At 40.9% G+C, this 24,482-nt stretch overlaps 1 protein-coding gene and 2 pseudogenes across 14 annotated transcripts in view; 2 read left to right on the top strand and 1 right to left on the bottom strand.

Moving 5' to 3' along the window:
• Ep400 (E1A binding protein p400) overlaps window positions 1-24,482 on the bottom strand; it is a 209,566-nt gene that overhangs the window by 167,915 nt on the left and 17,169 nt on the right. The window lies entirely within an intron of this gene.
• On the top strand, window positions 1,646-3,204 carry LOC123462870 (annotated as a pseudogene).
• LOC123462871 lies at window positions 5,445-5,934 on the top strand (annotated as a pseudogene).

Below are 24,482 nucleotides of genomic sequence, written 5' to 3' on the forward strand. Positions count from 1 at the left end.
TTTTTTTATTTCTTATTTTTTGAGAAAGAGACAGAGAGAGAGAATGAACATGCCAGGGCCTTTCAGCAGCTGTGAACATTCGAACTCCAGACCTGTGTGCTCCCTCATGGGTATATGGGCATTGCACACTTGTGTCACTGTTACAGCTGGATATACAAGGTATCTGAAAAATTCAAACACGAATTCTTGGGCTTCACAGACAAGCACCTTAACCACTAAGCTATCTCTTCAGCCCTCAATAATAACTTTTAATATCAATAGGCCTCAATGGCCTAACCAAAAGACAAAGATTTGGAGACTGGATTAAACGCAGGATCCTTCTGTTTGTTGACTCCAAGAAACTACTCACCTCTCCATAAAGGGACGTTTTCATATGGTGAAAGGATGGAAAATAATATTTTAAGAAATGGGCTTAAGAAACAAGCAGGTGGTGCTATCCTAATATCTGACAAGATAGACTTTAAACCAACATTATTTAGGAAATATTAAAAAAATATCACTTTATATTGATTAAAGGAAAAATTCAACAAGAGGACATTACAATTCTAAACATATACATACTTAACATGGGTGCTCCCAAATTCATCAAACACATACTACTAGACTTAGTCACAGATAACACCAAACACAGTTGTAGTGGATGACTTCAATACCCCACTCTCATCAACTGACAGGTCATCCTGGCAAAAAATAAACAGAGAAGCATCTGGATTAAATGAGGTCAAAGAACAAGTAGACCTAACAAATACCCATTTAATATTCCATTTAAATGCTGCAGGATACATATTCTTTTCAGAACATAGAACATTCTCTAAAATGGACCATATATTGGGACACAAAGCAAATCTTAATAGAGTAAAACTGAAATAATTCCTTATACTCTATCTGATCCCAATGGAATTAAACTACAAATCAACAGCAAGAGTAACTATACAGCATACACAAAATCAGGGAGACTAGACAGTATACTATTTAACTATGAATGGATTATTGAAGAAATCAAGAAGGGAATCAAAAAATTCATAGAATCAAATGATATTAATAAGTATACCAAAACCTATGGGAAAGTAGTCCTAAGAAGGAAATTTATAGCTCCAAGTGCCTATATTAAGAAATTCAAGGGCTGGAGAGATGGCTTAGCAGTTAAGGCTCTTGCTGCAAAGCCGAAGGACCTAGGTTCAATTCCCAAAGACCCACGGAGGCCAGATGCACAAGGTGATACATGCATCTGAAGTTTGTTTGCAGTGGCTGGAGGCCCTGGAGCACCCAATCTCCCTCTCCCTTCCCCCATCTTAAATAAATAAATAAAAATAAAAAATATTTTTAAAAAAGAAACTCAAGTAAACAACTTGAACCTTAGGCCTTGGAAACAGAACAAGGCAAACCAAAAACTATTAGGAAGAAATAATGAAGATCCAGGTGGAAATTAATGAATTAAAATTAAATTAAAATTAAATTAAAATTAAAAAGAGATACGAAGAATCAATGAAGCAGAGTTGGTTCTTTCAAATGATAAGCAAAATTGATAAACCCTTCTGACCAAGAGACACAAATTCACTAATTTAGACATGAAAAAAGCACCATTACAACAGATACCAATGAAATTCAAAAATTCGTAAGGACATACTTTAAAAACATATACTCCTGTGATGACAGCATGGGCTATCAATATCCGTTCACTCTGCGAGTTGTGCATAAAGATGGGAATTCCTGTGCTTGGTGCCCGTGGTATAGATTTTGCAGAGGTTGTAAAATTGATTGTGCAGAAGACAGAGCTTTCATTGGGAATGCCTATGTTGCTGTGGATTGGGATCCCACAGCCCTTCACCTCCACTACCAAACATCACAGGAACGAGTTGTAGAGGAGCATGAGAGCATGGAGCAGAGTCGGCGAGCACAGGCTGAGCCCATCAACCTGGACAGCTGTCTCCGTGCCTTCACCAGTGAAGAGGAGTTAGGGGAAAATGAGATGTACTACTGTTCCAAGTGTAAGACTCATTGCTTGGCAACCAAGAAGCTGGATCTCTGGAGGCTTCCCCCCATTCTGATTATTCACCTTAAACGATTTCAATTTGTAAATGGGCGGTGGATAAAATCACAGAAAATTGTTAAATATCCTCGTGAAAGCTTTGACCCTAGTGCTTTTTTGGTACCAAGAGACCCAGCTCTCTGCCAGCATAAACCATTCACACCCCAGGGGGATGACATCTCTGAGCCAAGGATTCCAACTGGAGAAGTGAAGAAACTGGATGGCCAGAGCTCAGCAGGGGAAGAGGATGTGCTGCTGAGCAAGAGCCCGTCTTCACTCAGCGCAAACATCACCGGCAGCCCAAAAGGTTCACCTTCTTCATCAGGAAAAAGTAGAGCCAGCCGTCCCTCTAGCAAAAATAGCAGTCCGAACAGCAGCCCACGGACTTTGGGGAGGAGCAAAGGCAGGCGCCAGCTGCCTCAGATTGGCAGCAAAAATAAATTGTCAAGTAGTGAGAATTTGGATGCCGGAAAAGAGAATGGTGCTGGGCAGATTGGTGAGCTGATACCTTGAGCCGAGGGCACATCCTGGGAGGCAGCTAACCTGAGCTGGTCACCCCACTGGACCATGAAGTCACTTTGGCCAATGGATTTCTTTATGAGCAAGAGACATGTGGCAATGGCTATAGCAACGGTCAGCTTAGAAACCATAGTGAAGAAGACAGTACTGATGACCAAAGAGATGTTCATATTAACCCTATTTATAATCTGTATGCAATTTCGTGCCATTCAGGAATTCTGGGTGGGGGCCATTACGTCACTTATGCCAAAAACCCCAACTGCAAGTGGTGCTGTTACAATGACAGCAGCTGTAAGGAACTTCACCCAGATGAAATTGATACCGACTCTGCCTACATTCTCTTCTATGAGCAGCAGGGGATAGACTATGCACAATTTCTGCCAAAGATCGATGGCAAAAAAATGGCAGACACAAGCAGCATGGATGAAGACTTCGAGTCAGATTACAAAAAGTACTGCGTGTTACAGTAAAGCTACTGCTCTGGCTGCTAGGCTGCTGGTGAGGGACAGGACTCCTTGTAGCAGACATTTGGCAAAAGTGTCTTTGAAAGGCAGGCTAAATATAGTTACTTTATCCTGTGACCTGAAGCACAAAATAAAAATCCTAATTAAAGTATCAGGCAACTTGAAGAGTAGTAATAATTTTGTTTTGAAGTCTCTCACGAGCTCTCCTATAGAGAACTTTCAGACAGATCCTACCATTAGCCTGTAAACAAAAGGGTTTGGCACCAACTATCTGGGACCAAATAAGAATTAAATTGTGCTTGTTTAGATATGAACAAACCTGTAGTGAGTATAGAGTTTACCAGTAATTATAACAAAATACTAAGGCCTTCCTTGGAGTCAAAGTTAAAAAAAAAAAAAAAAAAAAAAAATGTAGTGCTGTCTGGGGAACGACATGGTATGTTACCTCCTTTTTCCTGAAGTTTTAATCCATTCTGTTGACAAGATGGAGAAAGCAAGATCACGAAGGTGTACAAATGAGTCTTATGGTATGGACACGGATTTTTTTTTAACTATTTCCCCACTCTTTCTATGTCATTTTTGCTTTTTGTTCTTGTTGTGTTTGGTTTGAGACCCAGCTGGTCATTGGTGACAGTAGACAGTGGTGAATCTAAAAGAAAGGTCTCTGAAAAACTCTGTGCCTTCTACCCAGGGTCTTGGTTGGAAGACCCAGGAGAAAAAAAGCATCCTGTGAAGGAAATCCAGTTTAAGAGGCCTTCCTGATGAGAGAGTGTCTGACTTTTAGGACACGTCATGTGTCCTCAGAAACACACACTGCCAGGTGTGGCCTGGTAGGTGCCAGTATCTGCACCATCTTTCCATGCGCAGAGCTCCTAGGACGGTAAGAGGCATCGAAGCAAATGGGGTCCCATTAGTGTTTCTTTCTGTTTTGCTTCTCGTTTTGCATTTTTATAAAAGAGAGAACACATGCAAAGAAATTTGCTTGTATTTTAATGGCTCTAAGGGCTATAACTTGATTGGGGGTATTTTCCTCCAAAATATCAAATTTAAAAACAGAAACACATCCCAAGCATTAATAGTTGATAAGTATTTTAATGACATGGACAGGTTTAGGAAGTGAGCCTCTGTTTTGTTTGCCTGCCACAATGTTCCACTAGTCACCAGAAGCTATGTTTCTTTGCTTACTTTTCCTGATTATTCAAGACTGGAACAAAAGTATAAATGTTATTTATTTTAGGCAGCATTGTTCCTGTGTTGTATTTTAATATATATTCAAAGGAAATGTTTCACCTATTTTTGGTCTTCTAAAAAATTCATTTAGGCTGGACATGGTAGCACACGCGTTTAATCCCAGCACTCAGGAGGTAGAGGTGGTAGAATTGGCTATGAGTTCGAGGCCAATTTGGGATTACTAGGTGAGTTCCAGGTCAGCCTGGGCTCCATGAGACCCTACCTTAAAATACAAAACAACAACAACAAAAAAAATCATTTAGACCCTGGAAGTTGATTGTCATTTGTTGTCAGATTCTCTTATCCTTCCTTCCTCATGGGTAGATACCAACATAATTGAGCATTTAAATTAAGCATTTGTGTTCTGATATCTGAGGCCAGTAACTACCTAGTTCTTAGTGTATTTGGAAAGTTGTCTTAAACAGCAGCCTAAGCTGAGGCCCTTTTCAGAAGTATGAAGGAGTGGCCTAAATGGTTTAATGAAATGAAATCAGACAAAATGCATTCTCTGTGGACTTGAAGCACTGTCAGTATATAAAGTACACCCATTCCTATCTGGACAAGTCCCATGAGAAAGTGGAAGATTTAAATAATTTTCTTACAGATGTTTTATTTAAGCAGGTAGCACAATCTACTAATGTTGTTTGATCTGTTTGTTATATTGGTTGTAATTAATTTTTTAAATTCAAAAACTAGCAGAAAATTTATTAAATTAACTATTAACTATGTTCACCTTGTAAATTTCTGTATAAAACTTGTTGACAATGCACTGACTTTAGAGAAGATGTTAATGTACATAGAATATAAATATGATAGTGTTGATGTACTGAACTATGAACTGTATAAAAAAGCCTTGGTAATTGTATATGGTGTGTACCTGTTTATCTGTAACTATTATCCAAACAAATTAAATACTGCGGATGTCAAAAAAAAAAAAAAAAAAAACATATACTATACCAAGTTTGAAAATACGGAAGAAAAAAGCCAGGCGTGGTGGCACATGCCTTCAATCCCAGCAGAGATAAGAGGATCCCCGTGAGTTCCAGGCCACCCTGAGACTACATAGTTAACTCCAAGTCAGTCTGGACCAGAGTGAGAGCTCACCTTGAAAAAAAAGAAAATATGGAGAAGGGGACACTAGAGGTACACATGTGCTGCGTGAGGATGTGTCAACCAGGTTTCTGTGAGCTCAGCCCGGTAAGATGGCTGAGGCAGGACCCAAATCAGTGCTATTTGTGTGGCTGGGTAACATTTTTCGGTCACAGAAGCAGTTTCCAAAAATCTAGTAACTGATACAAATGTTTCAAATAGCTGGGCCACTGACAGAGATCCTGTTTCAGACTGGATGTGGGCCAGGAGCTGTCCAAGAAATCATGGCATTAGCACTGCAGGCTTTGCCACATTTGATTTGATACTGATCAAAACAATCTGAGAAAACTATATAGAAAAATTAATCAAGTTAAAAAATGCAAAGCTAAAATTGAGTTACTTTGAAGCTATGATGCACAGAACTATAGAACTATTGAAGATCCCTATCATGGCAACAACTCAGACTTTGAGCTGGTGTACCAGCAGGGCCTCACATGCTACAGAGCCTTGCTAGAGAAGACCTCCTGGCTGAATCTTTCTTCAGCAGCTAGCAAATCGCCCACTAGTCCTGTGTCTTGGGGCAAAGAATGGTGGTACTCCTAAGCCCTGGGCCCCATATATGTCTCTTAAAGTGACTTACTGTTTACCCTAAAAATAGCTGTACCTGGGCATGGTGGTTCACACCTTTAATGGGAAGCAGAGGTAGGAGGATTGGCCAAGAGTTCAAGGCCAGCTTGAGACTACATAGTGAATTCCAGGTCAGCCTGGGCAGGAGTGAAACCCTACCTCGAGGAAAAAAATTATAGATGGAAAATAGTTGTAGTTGCAGAAGAATAAAAATGTTTGAGTCAATCTGAGGGGGAAGGGAGGAGAGGGGAGGGGGAAAAATGGAGGGTTTCCTGGATTTATATGACCTGCAAAAATTAAAACAAGATGAAATAAACCATTTAAAAAGACCTGCTACAAAGTTCCAGGTTAGCCTGAGCTATGTGAGATCGCTGTTTTTTCCCCTTTTCCTTTTTGATTTCTCTTTTCTACCTTTCCTTTTTTTTTTAAATTAGTGACAAAGAGAATGGGCATGCCAGGGTCTCTAGCCACTGCAAACAACTTCCAGATGCATGTGCCATCTTGTGAGTCTGGCTTATATAGGACCTGGAGAATCAAACCTGCATCCTTAGGCTTTGTAGGCAAGTGCTTTAAGTGCGAAGCCATCTCTCCAGCCCTGTCTTTTTTTGTTTTGTTAGAGGTAGGGTCTCACTCTGTCCCTGGCTTGGCATGAACTCATGGTGATCTTCCTACCTCTGCCTCTCAAGTGCTGGGATTAGAGATGTGTATCACTGGGACTTAAGATCACTGGAGAATCATTCTGTACTCTCTTGAATCATAATATATTTTAAGAAATGTATATTTTCTCATTGTTTCCTATGGTGCCCCCTGCAAATGAGAGAGTTCACTAAGTCATTATCCTTCTGAAGTGAGAACTCTGGTATGCAACAAGCAAGTGAAGAAACAACAGGTGGGCACAATGGTACATGCCTGTACGCTGAGCTCCTAGGAAGACTGAGATGGGAGAGTTGCTTGAGTCCAGCAGTTTGAGATCAGACACATTGTGAAGAACCAACCCTATTTTGTAAAAGAACAGAACAATAAATTCTTAAACCTAATGGATGGACCTGGAAAGTATTATACTAAGTGAGGTAACCCAGGCCCAGAAAGCCAAGCGCCACATGTTCTCTCTCATATGTGGATCCTAGCTACAGATGAGTGGGCTTCTGCGTGAGAATGAAAATACTTAGTAGCATAGGCCAGTAAGGTAAAAAGGAGACATAAAGGGTAGAGAAAGGAAGGGAGGTAAATACTTAATAGGTTGATATTGTATATATGTAATTACAATGATTGTAATGGGGAGGTAATATGATGGAGAATGGAATTTCAAATGGAAAAGTGTGGGGGTGGGGAGGGAGGGAATTACCATGGGATATATTTTATAATCATGGAAAATGTTAATAAAAATTTTTAATTAAAAAAAATTAAAAAAAAAGAAATGAAGGTGATTATCTGCTGCTTAAATGAGGAAGATCCTTCCTTCACCTCCTATTGTGAAGTGTTAAGATTCTGTTCAAGGGGGGCTTCTCCCTTACTGGGGTACATCTAATAAAGAGTGCCACTTTTCAGGCTTTCGGATGAAAAAATAAATAAATAAATAAATAAAAAGACCTGTAACTAGCACTGAGAACAAAACAGTTATAAAACAATCTCAGAAGAGAGAGAGAAGTCACCAGTAAAGATACACAACAGTGGACACTGCAAGCCTTATATTTGGCCAGCCAGGCCAAATGAGCCAACAGCTGCAATAGTGGCACATCTATCATAATAGAAACCAACTGCCCTCTAATTGGACTGGAGGTCTGCTCCATGGGAGGGAATACATCCCAGATACTGAAAACCTACAACAGGGGTAGTCATGAGCCCTAGGGGTATAACGCCTGCTGCTGTCTGGCTAAATGTATATATACTATGCTTATCAAACTGCCCAGTAAGCACTTCTCTTAATGTTCATACCCTCATATTAATGCTACTCTCACTTTTGGTAGAGAATCTTCTCTTTTCAGATGGCAGTGACCTTGGAATGACTCAGAAGGCATCATGGTGCTGGAAAGATGTGACAGGAGTGCTCAGCACTGCAATATCTGTATCACACCTTCCAAGGCTCAGGGTCTAATGCGGAAGAGGTGGTGGAAAGAATGTAAGAGGCAAAGGAAGGGTAGAACTCCTTACAACGTGCTCCCTGCAGACACAAAATGGCCTGGATATCCATGACCTCACAGTGCCTGACACTACCTACACAAGACCAAAGACCATCATAATAGGAGGAAAATAGGAGGAAAAGATCATAACATCAAAATAAAAGAGGCTGATTGAGTGGGGAGAAAATAGAGGGAGGGAGGGCATTACCATGGGATATTGTTTGCAGTCATGTAAGTTGTTAATAAAAAAATTGAAAAGAAAAAAAAAATGAACAAAAGATCTCCCAGGGCTGGAGAGTTGCTTAGTGGTGAAGCCTAAGGACCCAGGTTCAATTCCCTAGGACACACATAAGCCAAATGCCCAAGGTGGTACATCTTTCTGGAGTTCTTTTGCAGTGGATAGAGGCCCATTTCTCTCCCTGGCCCCCTCCCTAACTACTTCTATCTCAAATAATTTTTTGTTAGTTATGTACACAGTGTGTATACAACCATGTGGGTACCATCGTTTACCTCCTCCCTGTCCTTTCCCCACTGCAGGGACCCTCCTTATTGGGGAATGTGGGTCATGCATTGTGGGGTTAGCCATCACTTATGGGTAAGAGGCAATGTCTCTGTGCATAATGACCCAACAAGTGGCTCTAACAATCTTTCCGCCCCCTCTGGACCATGATGGGTTCATTTTAGGTTTATTCAGCGATGAGGTTCTGGGAGTCTAGATGTCTCTGGATATCTGGTTCGGTAGGAGCTGAGTGCTCTTTGTGTCTATCACCTTCACCCTTGTGCTGGTACTAGGTTCACCAAGAAAGCATCACTCTTGCTCATTTCCCCAATAACTCTTGGTTTCAGTTGGGGCCCTAGTGAGGTGTAATGGGCTGATTCTCTCCTCAGGATATTTCCTTCTCTGGGAGATACACCAAGCTAATGTGGACGCCACCTTGACTGGAAGTCAAATAATTTTTTTTTTTTTTTTTGGTTTTTCAAGGTAGGGTCTCACTCTAGCCCAGGCTGACCTGGAATTCACTCTGTAGTCTCAGGGAGGCCTCGAACTCACAGCGATCCTCCTACCTCTGCCTCCTGAGTGCTGGGATTAAAGGCGTGCGCCACCACGCCCAGCTAAATAATTGTTGTTTGTTTGTTTTTTTTAAATCCCAACAAAGCTGAAGAGAACATTCACCCTAAGCAGGCAGATTTTATTCCAGAGTTGCAGAGATAATTTAACAAACACAAATCAATAAATATAATAAAATACATAAATGGACTGAAGAACAAAACTCACGTGATTGGGCGACAGAAATGGCTTAGCGGTTTAAGTAATTGCCTGCAAAACCAAAGAATCCAGGTTCAGATTCCCTGGTGCCACGTAAGCCAGATGCACAAAGTGATGAATGTATCAGGAGTTGGGGGATCCATTTTCTCAATCACAAATAAACAAATAAGTAGTGTGGTGGCACACACCTTTAATCCCAGCACTGAGGCAGAGGCAGTACAATCACTATGAGTTCAAGGCCACCCTGAGATTACATAGTGAATTGCAGTTTTGCTTGAGTTACAGTGAAACCCTACTTCGAAAAACAAAACCCCCAAAAAAAAAAAAAAAAAAAAACACGAGTCTTCCAGGTAAGATAGCGGCATAGGAAACAACGCAACCTAGGGGAGAAAAGCCATTAAAAAAAAAAAACAAACAAAAAAAAAACAGCAAAGTCACTACAGCAGAGAAGTAGGAGAGATCCAGAGTATCTAGAGCTCACAAAGCAAGGAGAAGCAGCTATAGCAGCAGGGAAACCAGGTCCATGTGGCCCTAGCCCCTAAGGCTCAGCCAGGAAAAGCCAGGTAAGGAAACATTCAGAATGGGCCTAGAAAATAAGCAGGGGTTGCTATCCTAATATGTGACAAGGTAGACTTCAGTCCAACATTACTTAGAAAGATGAGGAAGGTCACCTTGTATTGATTAAAGGCACACTACATTACAATCCTAAACATATATGCACCTAACATTGGGGTTCCCAACTTCATCAAACAAACAAGTAAGGTCACAGATAACACCACAGCTGTAGTAGGTGACTTCAACATCCCACTTATCAACTGACAGGTCATAACAAAAGATCATAACATCAAAATAAGAGAGACAGATTGAGAAGGGGAAGGGATATGATGGAAAATGAAATTTCAAAGGGGAAAGTGGGGGGAGGGAGGGTATTACCACGGGATATTTTTATAATCATGGAAGATGTTAATAAAAATTGAAAAAAAAAAGGTATCATCAACCACAGCAGAAAAGGAGGAGAAATCCATAGCATCTAGAGACCACAGAAGCCGGCAGAAGTGGCTTCAGCAGAGGCAGCACCAGGTCCCTGCTACCACAGCCAACTAGTTTGGCCTGAGCCATAGGAAAAGCTAGTTGAAGGGATTTTTCCACTCACACCAGCCTCCTGGCAAACTCAAGAAATGTGAAGGGAGGACAACAGGGACCAGCATAGCAGAGGATCGCAAGGACTAGCAAGAGAGCTTTAGCCACCATCCACAGCCTTCCCTCCCCCCACTGCAATTGCCAGTACCTGGCACAGGTAATCAGCACAGTGACCCACTGACCCAGCCAGCCTACCTGATCCCACAGCACATCAAAGAGGGACTCAAGCGGGCACAGAGCATAACTGAGACCAAAAGATAACTGAGCTAACACTAGGTCAATACCCACCAAAAAAGCCTGGTATATAGGCTTGAATCGGGAGTGCAAATGGCACCTTCCATGTCAGGGAAAAAAATAAACAGAGATGTATCTGGATTGAATGAGGTCATAGAACAAATGGACCTAACAGATATCTACGGAACACTTCATCCAAATGGTGCAGAAGACACATTATTTTCAGAAGCACATGGAACATTCTCTAAAATAGATCATGTATTAGGACACAAAGCAAATCTTAACAAATACAGAAAAGCTGAAATAATTACTCAGACTCTATCTGATCACAATGGGATCAAACTAGAAATCAATGGCAAGAAAAGCTATAGACATACACAAAATAATGGAAACCAAACAATACACTACTAAATGTTCAATGGATCAATGAAGAAATCAAGAAAAAAAATTTAAAAATTCATAGAATTCAAATGATAATATGAATACAACATACCAAAACATTTGGGACACAATGAAGGCAGTCCTAGAGGGAAATTTATAGCTTTAACTGCCTATATTAATAAATTAGAAAGGTTGAAGTAAACAACTTATAGCTTCATCTTAAAGCCTTGGAAAAAGAACAAGGCCAAACTAAAATCAGTACATGGGAAGAAATAAATAAAATTAGAGCAGACAGGTATGGTGGAGCACGACTTTAATCCCAGCACTCAGGAGGTAGAGGGAGGAAGATTGCCGTGATTTGAGACCCTGAGGCTACATAATGAATTCCAGGTCAGCCTGGGCTAGATTAAGACCCTACCTCAAAAAATAAAACAAACAAAAACAAAACAAAACAAAAAAGACAGGGGCCTGGAGGCACAGCTTAGCATTTAAGGTGTCTGCCTGTGAAGTATCAAGGTTCAGTTGGCCAGTAATCATGTAAGCCACATGTTCAAGGGGGTGCATGTGGCTAGAGTTCATTTGCAGTGGATAGAGGCCCTGGCATGCCCATTCTCTCCCTCTCTCTTTCTATTTGCCTCTTTTTCTCTCTCTAAATTAATTAAATAAATAAAGATTAGGGCAGAAACTAATGAAATAGAAACAAACAAAAAAAAAAACTCCAACAAATCAATGAAACAAAGAGTTAGTTCTTTGAAAGGATAAACAAGATTGATAACCCTTGACAAATATGATCAAAACAAAAGAGAAAAGCGACACAAATTAACGAAATTAGAGATGAACCTGGCATGGTGGCACATGCCGTTAGTCCCAGCATTCAAGAGACAGAGGTAGGAGGATCACCATGAGTTTGAAGACAGCCTGAAATTACATAGTGAATTCCAGGTCAGCCTGGGCTAGAGTGAAAAAATAATAATGATATGAAAAAGGCACCATCACATCCTATCAGAGAAATTTTTAAAATCACAGGGACATACTGTAAGAACATACACTCCACTAAGACCCAGATGTCAATCCAGGCAGCTATAATTAATCATCTGATTTTTGACAAAAATTCCAAACTCAAAAAAGAAATTGCAGGGCTGGAGAGATGGCTTAGCAGTTAAGCACTTGCCTGTGAAGCCTAAGGACCCTGGTTCGAGGCTCAGTTCCCCAGGTCCCATGTTAGCCAGATGCACAAGGGGGCGCACACGTCTGGAGTTCGTTTGCAGAGGCTGGAAGCCCTGGCGTGCCCATTCTCTCTCTCTTCCTCTATCTGTCTTTCTGTGTCTGCCTCTCTCAAATAAATAAATAATTTAAAAAAAGAAAAAGAAATTACAGAAGGCACTAGGAAATGGAAAGACATCCATGTTCTAGGTTAGAAGAATCAATATTGTAAAAATGGCAATCTTAGCAAAAGCAATCTACAAATTTAATGCAATCCCCATCAAAACTCCAATGGTATTTTTTTTTATTTTTTTTTTCATTTATTTGAAAGTGACGGACAGAGAGAGAAAGAGACAGATAGAGAGAGAGAATGGGTGCGCCAGGGCCTCCAGCCAATGCAAACGAACTCCAGACGCACGCGCCCCCTTGTGCATCTGGCTAACGTGGGTCCTGGAGGACCTAGCCTCAAACCGGGGTCCTTAGGCTTCAGAGGCAAATGCTTAACCGCTAAGCCATCTCTCCAGCCCCCAATGGTATTCTTTTTATAATATTTTTTATTAACAACTTCCATGACTATAAAAAACATTGCATGGTAATGCCCTTCCTCCCCCCACTTTCCCCTTTGAAATTCCATTCTCCATCATATCCCCTTCCCCTCTCAATCAGTCCCTCTTTTATTTCGATGTCATGATCTTTTCCTCCTATTACGATGGTCTTGTGTAAGTAGTGTCAGGCACTGTGAGGTCATGGATATCCAGGCCATTTTGTGTCTGGGGGAAGCACGTTGTAAGGAGTCCTACCCTTCCTTTGCCTCTTACATTCTTTCCACCACCTCTTCCGAATTAGACCCTGAGCCTTGGAAGGTGTGATAGAGATACTGCAGTGCTGAGCACTCCTGTCACATCTTTCTAGCACCATGATGCCTTCTGAGTCATCCCAAGGTCGCTGCCATCTGAAAAGAGAAGATTCTCTACCAAAAGTGAGAGTAGCATTAATATGAGGATATTAAGAGAAGTGCTTACTGGGCAGTTTGATAAGCATAGTATATACATTTAGCCAGACAGCAGTAGACGTTATACCCCTAGGGCTCATGACTACTCCTGTTGTAGGTTTGCAGTATCTGGGATGCACTCCTTCCCATGCAATGGGCCTCCAGTCCAGTTAGAAGGCAGTTGGTTTCCACTATAACTGATGTGCCACTATTGCACCCATTGGCTCATTTGGCCTGGCTGGCTAAATATAAGGCTTGCAGTGTCCACTGTTGAATATCTTCACTGGTGATTTCTGTCTCTCCCATTGAACTGCATGCAGAATGGCTTCTTCCAGCCTTCTGTCAGCTGGTCTACATGGAGGACGTTATCAGCTCAGTTCCAGCAGGATTTCTCAGTGGCCTTGCAGCCCAAGTATGTGTAGTCTTCAGCAACAGGGTCTTGCCATCTATTCCTGGTGGGAAACCAAGGGCCTCAATGTTTTGGACACATCAGGGACCTCCTTGGCCAACAACTCCACTGGAAGGGATCCCATCCCTGGCCCTGAAAATTTTCCAGCAACAATCTATAGCTCCTTAGTGTTCCTCCAATGGTATTCTTCATGGAAATAGATAAAACAGTCCTAAAGCTGGAGGGATGGCTTAGCGCTTAAGACATTTGCCTGCAAAGCCAAAGGATTCAGGTTCAACTCCCCAGGATCCAAGTTAGCCAGATGCATAAGGTGGCACATGGGTCTGGAGTTTGTTTGCAGTGGCTGGAGGCCCTGGCCCACCCAATCTCTCCCTCCCTCCCTCCCTTCCCCTCTGATAAATAAATAGACAAAATATTTTTTAATCCTAAAATTCATTTGGAAACACAGAAAAACCTTGAATAGCCAAAATAATTCTGAGCAACAAAAATAAGGTTGGTGGTCTCACCATACCCAACTTTAAGCTATGTTACAAAGCCATAGTAATAAAAACAGCATAATACTGGCACAAAGATAGACATGTCGATCAATGGAACAGAACTGATGATCCATATGTTAATCCAGGCAGCTACAGCCATCTGATCTTCAACAAAAACATCAACAAAAATTTCACTGGAAAAAAGACAGCCTCTTCAACTTCTCCATGCCCAAGAATCAAGTACAAATGGATCAGGGACCTTCATATCAAGCCTAAAACTCTGAAATACCTACAGGAAAAAGTAGGGGAAACCCTTCAACATACTGGCATTGGCAATGACTTTCTGACTATAACCCCAGTTGCTCAGGAAATAAAACCACTGGGACCTCATGAAATTACAAAACTTTTATAACACAAAGGATACTGTGAATAAACAAAGAGACAACCTACAGAATGGGAGAAAATCTTTGCCAGCTATACATCTGACAGAGCATTAAGATCCAGAATATACAAAGAACTCAAAAAAAAAAGATAAAGAATACAATAAGAAATTAAACAACCCAATTAATAAATGGGCTATCAGCTGGGGTGTGGTGGTGCATGCCTTTAATCCTGTTAGGTCAGGACAAAAAACAAATGGAGTCATAGCAGGAGGGCAACAGAGACATAAGGAAGTGGGTCATCCACATTCCTCAAGGAACCTCCCTCCCATTCATTATCCCTTCCTTGCCTAACAATACCCCAGAGGTCTAGGTTACCTGGCCCCTTATATCTCAGGTCACCTGGTCACTGTTCTGGTCTCACACCCTAGCTTTCTATTTCCCTTCCTCACATTCCCCCAACTGAAGAAGTTTATATAGCCCACTATATGTAATCTCAAATTTGACTGTGCTCTGCTCTTCAGAGTCAGTCCTAGCAGTTTGTGTTTTTCCCAAATAAAAGCTTCTATCTTTGCCTCAGAGTGGTCTTGTGGTCTTGGTCACTCCCGAACCTTACATATGGTGTGCCCTGACTCAGATAAAAAGGCTTCTGGTTGCCCTCTTGGGTGGCCAGACCTCCTTTCCCCTGACAAGACCACTGAGCTGCTATTTGCCCCTCTGAAGGCTTTGGACCATCTCTATGTGTTACAGGATCTCACAACCACCACGATCCGGCCTCACTGTTCTTCCTTCTTCGTCTCTTCCCTCCTTCTCGGTAAGTGTCCCTCTCAGGTTGACCTGCTCTTGGATTTCATCCCTCCTTGTGGAAGCCGTCTCGGCACACCAGGATACACTCCTCAGCCACTGGGCCGAAACCCCAAGTCTTGATAAAAACACACTCTCGACACCTCAGGTCTTGCTCTCTGGTCTACCATACCCTAAGAGGCAACTTTTGTTCGGTTGCACCATCTCTCCCACCTGAGCTCTCTTCATCCACTGCCAGCCACTTTCATCTTCCACAGCAAGCTGCTTTCGCAATCGGCAGCAGTCACCCTCCTTGCCCACTAAAAGGCTAAAAAGTAGACAGCTGCATCCTGTATAGACTGTGCCCACTTAAGAGGTGCAGACCCCATTCACCCTAATGGGTCAGGGGGTCATATTGGTGTTCTGTGTAAACCCAGCTCAAACTCTAGTTTATTTTTCTCTCACTCTTGTTTTGCTCTTTCCCTGTCTCCTTAAGAACTTAAAGCCTCTACAACTCTTAGACGACATCTTTCTCTGAAACTCTGCTTGACCACATCCATAAGCCCATAAGTTGGACAATGGATCCAAATGGCCTGAGAATGATACTTTTGATTTCCAAATTCTCACTGATTTTAAAAAAAAAATTCTGCTAATGTACAGGCAAATGGTCCAAAATACCCTACTTTTCACTCTACATGTGTGGCCTTCTCTCTACTCTATCTGCTTTTCTCTCCAGGTTCTTCTAGCCTACTCACCCTAACAGCTCCTCTGGCTCCTCCAGCTCCTACAGCTCCCTCAGCCTCTCCTGACACCCTGCCTAGTAACAAGGTTTGATTTTAGTCTCCGGAGTTGTAAATGAAATAGAAATTTAAAATGAGAATACTTAACTTCTGAATGAATGAGTGTGTGAAGGGGAAATGGTTATCTAGAGTCTATGTGAAAAGTGCACTTAAAATGAATGTGTGTGAGTATGTACATGGCTCAAAGCCCTAAGGTTGCAGAATGATTTCTGTTCTGAGCAGTGCCGCTTCATTGTAGGGGTGTTTTCCACTAAGCCTACTTACTAGACAGCATAGCCAATTTTTACTGCTGAGTGTCCCCCAGAAGGAACACTAGTAAGAGTAACTAAAATCATAGGCAAAAATAAAAAGGCAAATTCTCCTACTCTTCAAGAGTTGTAAAATGGCAGGACTGAAAAGCTGCCTTGTGAAGAGAAAGGAAGACAGGAAGTTACTTAATAGGTTGGTATTGTATATATGTAAGCAGAATGATTGAGATGGGGAGGGGATATGATGGAGAATGGAATTTCAAAGGAGAAAGCAGGGGGGAGGGTATTACCATGGGATATTTTTTATGATCATGGAAAATGTTAATAAAAATTGAGGAAAAAAAAAAAACTCACCCTGGAATTTAGAGAGGAAAAACAAAATGGCTTTCTTAGCTTCCCTGCCTTGCAGAGCCAAGGGGCTGCAAGCACAGGGAATCTCAGTATCCTGGCCCCAGCACAACGATGAATGAATGCCAAGTTGCTATAAACAGATGGGGACTTCTTATAAGCAATTTATAACTGTTTTATGTTTACTTTATCTTTCCATGCTTCTATAGAACTATTAACAGACAAAAGACTCAAGATTTATATTTAAATTTAAAAGTATAAACATTTTCTAAAAGTCCTAATAATGTTCAAATCGGCATTTGGGTTTTTTGTTTTTTTTTTTTTGGTTTTTCGAGGTAGGGTCTCACTATGGCGCAGACTGACCTGGAATTCACTATGGAGTGTCAGGGTGGCCTCGAACTCACGGCAGTCCTCCTACCTCTGCCTCCCAAGTGCTGGGACTAAAGGCGTGCGCCACCACGGCCGGCTGGCATTTGTATTTTTTAAAAATGCGTTTCAAAGAGGAACCCTTCTACACTGCTGGTGGGAATGCAATCTGGTCCAGCCATTGTGGAAAACAGTATGGAGGTTACTAAAACAGCTAAAGATTGATCTACCATATGACCCAGCTATAGCACTCCTAGGCATATATCCTAAGGACTCATCTCATTTCCTTAGAAGTACGTGCTCAACCATGTTTATTGCTGCTCAATTTATAATAGCTGGGAAATGGAACCAGCCTAGATGTCCCTCAACTGATGAGTGGATAATGAAAATGTGGCACATTTATACAATGGAGTTCTACTCAGCAGTAAAGACAAATGAAGTTATGAAATTTGCAGAAAAATGGATGGACCTGGAAAGGATTATACTAAGTGAGGTAACCCAGGCCCAGAAAGCCAAGCGCCACATGTTCTCTCTCATATGTGGATCCTAGCTACAGATGATTGGGCTTCTGCGTGAGAAGGAAAACACTTGGTAGCAGAGGCCAGTAAGTTAAAAAGGAGACATAAAGGGAAGAGAAAGGGAGGGAGGAGGACACTTCATAGGTTGATATTGTATATATGTAAGTACAATGATTGTAATGGGGAGGTAATATGATGGAGAATGGAATTTCAAAGGGGAGAGTGTGGGGGTGCAGAGGGAGGGAATTACCATGGGATTTTTTTTATAATCATGGAAAATGTTAATAAAAATTTTAAAAAAGGGCTGGAGAGATGGCTTAGCGGTTAAGCGCTTGCCTGTGAAGCCTAAGGACCCCGGTTCGAGGCTCGGTTCCCCAGGTCCCACGTTAGCCAGATGCACAAGGGGGCACACACGTCTGGAGTTCGTTTGCAGAGGCTGGAAGCCCTGGCGCGCCCATTCTCTCTCTCCCTCTATCTGTCCTTCTCTCTGTGTCTGTCACTCTCAAATAAATAAATAAAAATTTAAAAAAAAAAATTTAAAAAAAAATGTGTTTCAGATAAGTTATAAGAAACAAAGTTCCAAAATCTGTATGCTTATTCTGGGTAAATAGTATAAGTCAAATCTGATCTACTCTTTCTTTTAAAAAAGTTATTTCAAAAGGCCTTTTGAGGGGAAAAAACTGGTCATATTGTGTTAAGGTAAAGACAATAGAAGTTTTTGTTGGTAGTTATGAGATGAACTGACTAAAAGAGATAAACTGGAGAGAAAATTTAAAATGTTGGATGTTAAATGTGTGATAAAAAAAGATTGTTACAGAGTGGTTACATGGATTGTAAAGTAAAAGTATGTAGATGAAGATATGAGTAAGCTTAAACAGAAGATTAAAGACAAAGTACTTAATCAGATTACAGACTTCTTGAGATATAAAATGACCATTAGAGGGCTTAGTGGTTAAGCACTTGTCTGTGAAGCCTAAGGACCATGGTTCGAGGCTCAATTCCCCAGGACACAAGGGGCTGCATGCATCTGGAGTTCGTTTGCAGTGGCTGAAGGCCCTGACATTCCCATTCTCTCCCCCCCCCCCCCGACACACACACCTCTTTCTCTGTCTATCACTTTCAAATAAATAAATAAACAAAAAAAAATTTTCTTAATGACCATTAGCTCAAGGCTTACACCAGACTAACAAAGTATGGCCCTGGCTGGTAGCAGGTTGCTACGGTATTCAGGTTGTAGACTTAACTTTAATTCATTGATGTTAACCTGGTAATAATAACGGTTATAAAAGACTGAATTTAGAGTACCCAACCAAGTTAACTAGTTTCCTCTACCTGTCAGCCTTTTAACTAAATCTTAAGGTTAAAACTGACTCGTTAATATTCTGTTCTACGATTATATCTAAAACCCCACCTCAAAAAAAAAAATCTCAGGAATTATTTACTCTTTTTTCCCCTATTTTATAAGGTAAGTAGACCACATTTAAAATTTTAAACAAAGGCAGGAGTGGTGGCACACGCCTTTAATCCGAGCACTCGGGAGGCAGAGGTAGGAGGATCACCATGAGTACGAGGCCACCCTGAGACTACAAAATGAATTGCAGGTCAGCCTGAGCCAGAGTGAGACCCTACCTTGAAAAACAAAATAAATAAATAAATAAATAAAATTTTAAGCAGTATTTATCTGTCACACACTTGAAAACTATTTACATTTGGCAAACAATAAAAGAAAATTCTAAACAAAGTTATGTTGTGATTTAAGATGCAATTCCTCAACTGCTCCAGCAATCAGTCATAATACTTTAACTTACATCATCACTGAACAAGTTTAACAAAGTACCATAGACAGAATTACCAAGTTGATTAAGGCTCAAATATTAAAGATTGTGTCATAAAATTTTGTGTATGTTAAGAGATTAAAAATATTTCTTTTTGGCTCAGCAGTTAAAGGTGTTTATTTACAAAGCCAAATGCACATAGTGGAGCATACATTTGGAAATTGTTTGCAGTGACAAGGAGCTCTGGCATGCCCATTCCCTCTCTTTTCCATGAGACTTGTCTTCTTTATTTATTAGATCAGGGTAGTTTAATCCAGTTCCTCTATTGCTTGAGTATGTTAAATATAGCTAAATTAACTTCAAAAACTGACTTATAAGCCGGGCATGGTGGCACACGCCTTTAATCCCAGCACTCGGGAGGCAAAGGTAGGAGGATTGCTGTGAATTTGAGGCCACTCTGAGACTCCATAGTGAATTCCAGGTCAGCCTGAGCTAGAGTGAGACCCTACCTCAGAAAAAAAAAAAAAAAAAAAAACTGACTTATAAATTGGATGGACATCTTATTTAGCTTTTAAGAGTACTAAATCTTCTCAAATATGTATATATTTATATATATATATATATCTTATATGTATATTATATAAAGATATCCCACCTCTGATGAGCTTTAAAAAATTACAGAATTTTTCATGCCTTCATATTAAAGCCAAAAATGTTGCTACATAATATAGATTTCTTGTTTATTGTCAATTCTGTTAACAGATCTTTTGTTCATAGTTGACTCTCTGTAGTCTCATGTGCCTTAAGTATATAAACTCTACTTTTTGTTAATATCAGACTTTTCCAGAAATCAGAATATTATAATTTGGTTTATACAAAGTTCATGATTTTTAGCTGTCAATAAGCAGGCATCACCATGCCTGGTAAAAATTCTGTAATTTTCAGATGTTGTCTTTTTTTTTTTTTTTTTTTTCCGGTTTTTCAAGATAGAGTCTCATTCTAGTCCAGGCTGATCTGAAATTCACTATGTAGTCTCAGGGTGGCCTCGAACTCACAGCAATCCTAATTCCTCTGCCTCCCAAATGCTGGGATTAAAGGCGTGCACCACCATACCCGGCTCAATGTGTATGCTTTTCTATGTCCCAGATATAGCTTAACAACTAAACTTAAATGTTAATCAATGATTTTAAACTATTGCATCATTCTCTAGAAAGATCTGCTTTGCTAAACAGATATGTACTGCACCCTTTTAAACTAATCTGTTTTGCTTAACAGGATGTACAGTCTCTCTGGGTAATAACCATATGTGGAAAGCAAAATCAGGGGCTGGAGATATGGTTTAGCAGTTAAGGCACTTGTCTGCAAAGCCAAAGGACCAAGGTTCAATTCCCCAGGACCCACGTAAGCCAGATGCACAAGGGGGGGTTGCATGCATCTAGAGTTTGTTTGCAGTGGATACAGGCCCTGGCATGTCCATTCTCTCTCTCTCAAATAAATGAATAATACATTTTAAAAAAAAAGGAAAGAAACAAAGAAAGCAAAATCAATTGAAAACACTGCTGTTAAAAGGATAACCAATATTTTGGTTCCTGCTCCCGGGTCAAAAGGCCATAGGAAATTATGGGACACTTGAACTTCTAGCCTCTGGTAAATTACTTGTCTTCTTGATCAGACAGGATGTGGGGACCCAGAAATGAATTCCAAGTCAGTGTATCTGCAACAGGAGAGTCACATAGGAGGAACTCAGTCCTCTAGGCTTCCCAAAAGAGGGAGAGACACTTGATCAGCACAGGCTTGATTTATCCTAACAGATGACAATGCTGAGAGTCATAGAACTCCTCCTCCAAAATACACAGTTAATTCTGGCAGCCTACATGGTCTTAATCACCCAGTGAGAAAAATATACAACATAAATAATGATTCAGACTAATAGGCTCCCCTATCTGATGCTGACTTACAAATTAGACTCTAACATTAACTCAAGCCTTCTGCCTCTGCCTGTCCCAGATTAACTTCACCTAACCTAACCAAAGCTCCTTCCACTTACCTTAGCCAGAATCAGAGCTATTCCTCTGAACCTCTCCTTCCTTAGCCCTTACTCTATTTCATCCAGGGATAAGTACACTGCCACCCCAATGGGCACTCTCAAACTTAAGTTCTCTTGTGTTCCTACTCTTCCACTGATCCCAAAATGCCCCTCTGCCTCCTCTTGCCCTCTATCTCTCACCTCTAAATGCTAATCCTCCCTTTACACCTAGCATTTTTTTGTTTGTTTTTTGGTTTTTCAAGGTAGGGTCTCACTCTAGCCCACGCTGACCTGGAATTCACTAGGTAATCTCAGGGTGGCCTCAAACTCATGGCAATCCTCCTACTTCTGCCTCCAGAGGATTAAAGAAGTACACCACCACACCCAGCACACCTGGCGTTTTGATGTCATAGCTATTGACAGAGTAAGAAGCTCCTTTATTCTCCCTTCTGTCTTCTCATGGGATGCACAGAGCCCACGTCCCTCACCTTCTCAGGACCAAGTTGTAACAACATGCTACACTGGCACTATCAATCTCACCATGCTGCCACCTCTACCTACCATGAAACTGCTTCATCACCTGCCCTGAAGAGAGACCCATCGACTGTATAATCCAGCCTCTCCCATAAGAACTCATCACCCTTATGGTTAGCATGAAAAAATTAACCTTCCTCTCTTATCATTAACAAAAGGCTGGAATATTAGATCAGGACAAAATGGAATCACAGCAGGAGGAGGGCAACATATACAAAGGAAGTGGGTCATCCACATTCCTCAAGGAATCACCCAGCCATCATCCTTCCCTTGCCTAATAATGCCCCAGGTCTAGGTTTCCTGCCCCCTTATCTCTCAGTCAATGTTCTGGTCTCACACTTAGGAGTTCTTTTGCCCTTCCTCACTTTCCCCCAACTGAAGAATTCTATGTAACCACTATCTGTAATCTCAAAGTTGACTGTGTTCCTCTCTTGAGAGTCAGTCTTGGCAGCTCCTGTTTTTCCCAAATAAAAGCTTCTATCTTTGCCTCAGAGTAGTCTCTGTGATCCTGGTCACTCACAAATCCTACATCTAAGGAGGCAAATGTAGGAAGATCACCAACCCAAGTTAGCCTGAGCTAGCATGAGAACCTATTTCTGAAAACCAAAAAAAATTTTTAAAGGTAGGGGGGACTATCGAACTAAATAAGAGCTCTCAAAAGAAGAAATACAGATAGCATATAAACACCTTAAAAAAGTGGTCTTCTTTCTTAGCCATCAGGGAAATGCAAATTAAAACTATTTTGAGATTCCAGTTCACTCCTGTAAGAATGGCTATCATCAAGAAAACAAATCATAATAAATGTTGGCAAGGATGTGGGAAAAGGGGAGCCCTTCTACACTGTTGGTGAGAATGTAGTCTGATACAGACATTGTGGAAATCAGTATGGAGGTTCTTGAGACAACTAAAAATAGATTTACCATATGATCCAGCTATAGCACTACTAAGTACATATCCCAAGGATTCTTCTCACTACCTTAGAGATACTTGCACAGTCATGTTTATTAGTGCTCTATTCACAATAGCTAGAAAATGGAACCAGCCTAGATGTCCCTCAACAGATGAATAGGTAATAAAGATGGGGTTCATTTACAAAATGGAGTTCTACTCAGCAGTAAAGAACAATAAAATTTACAGCAAAATGGATCAGGAAAGGATTATAGTAAGTGAGGTAACCCAGACCCAAAAAGCCAAACATTGCATGTTCTCTCTCATATATGGACCCTAGCTACAAATGTTTAGAATTGCGTGTGAGCTGGAACCAAAAATCAGTAGCAGAGGCCTGTAAGCTAGAAAGAAGAGATGGAGGAGAGGAAAGGACTTAAGAGGATGGTGTTGTATATATGTAAATAGAAAAACAGATTACAAGGAGTGAAATGGCCTAAGCAAAACCAAGGGAAGGGTCAATCAAAATTCAAGTTATTCTGAATAAGACATATGAAAGTCTACTTTCTTGGGTAGTGGCACATCCAGAAGCCATAGACTGTTACTAGAAAATGTTCATTGCCAAGGATGGGATACCTTTTCCCTTTAGGCCAACTGACTAAAAGCTGTACTGCATGCAGCCCTATGGGAGACAGAAGTCATCAGCAATAAAAACAGTGGACACCAGAAGCCTCAAGTTTGGCCAGACAAAGCAAATGACCAAACGAGTGCAATAGTGGCATGTCTGTTCTAGAGGAAACCAACTGCTCTTTAATTGGACTGGAGGCCAGCTATATGGGAGGGAATACATGCTTAGTACTTAAAACCTAATGAAAAGTCTATCACAGTGGAGGTCATGCGCCTTAGGGGTATAAAGCCAGCTCTTGTCTGGCTAAATGCATATATTATGTTCACCAAACTGCCCTGTAAGCACTATATTTAATGTTCATATATACATTAACACTACTCTCACTTTTGGTTACAGAAGCTTCTCTTTTCAGTCGCAATGACCACTGGAATGACCCCAAAGGCAACACAGTGTTGAGAAGAAATAATGAAGGAGTGTCTAGCACTGAAACGTCTTTATCACACCCTCCAAGGATCAGGGTCCACTGAGGAAGAAGTGGTGGCAAGAATGTAAGAGCCAGCCAAAGGAAAGGTAGGACTCCTTACAACATGCTCCTCTATACACAAAATGGCCTAGATATCCATGAACTTGCTAAGCCCGACACAAGACCATCATAATAGGAGGAAAAGATGATGACATCAAAATAAAAGAGAAGCCGGGCATAGTGGCACACCCCTTTCATCCCAGCACTTGAGAGGCAAAAGTAGGAGGATCACCATGAGTTCAAGGCCACCCTGAGATTACACAGTGAATACCAGGCCAGCATGGACTAGAGTGAGACCCTACCTTAAAAAAAGAAAAACTAGAAGGGAGGAGAGTACTTAATAGGTTGATATTGTATATATGTAAGTACAATGATTGAGATGGGGAGGTAATATGATGGAGAATGGAATTTCAAAGGGGAAAGTGTGGGGGGGAGGGAAGGAATTACCCTGGGATTTTTTTTTATAATCATGGAAAATGTTAATAAAAA

Source organism: Jaculus jaculus, chromosome 8, assembly GCF_020740685.1.
Source record: "Jaculus jaculus isolate mJacJac1 chromosome 8, mJacJac1.mat.Y.cur, whole genome shotgun sequence".
Classification (NCBI taxonomy): domain Eukaryota; kingdom Metazoa; phylum Chordata; class Mammalia; order Rodentia; family Dipodidae; genus Jaculus; species Jaculus jaculus.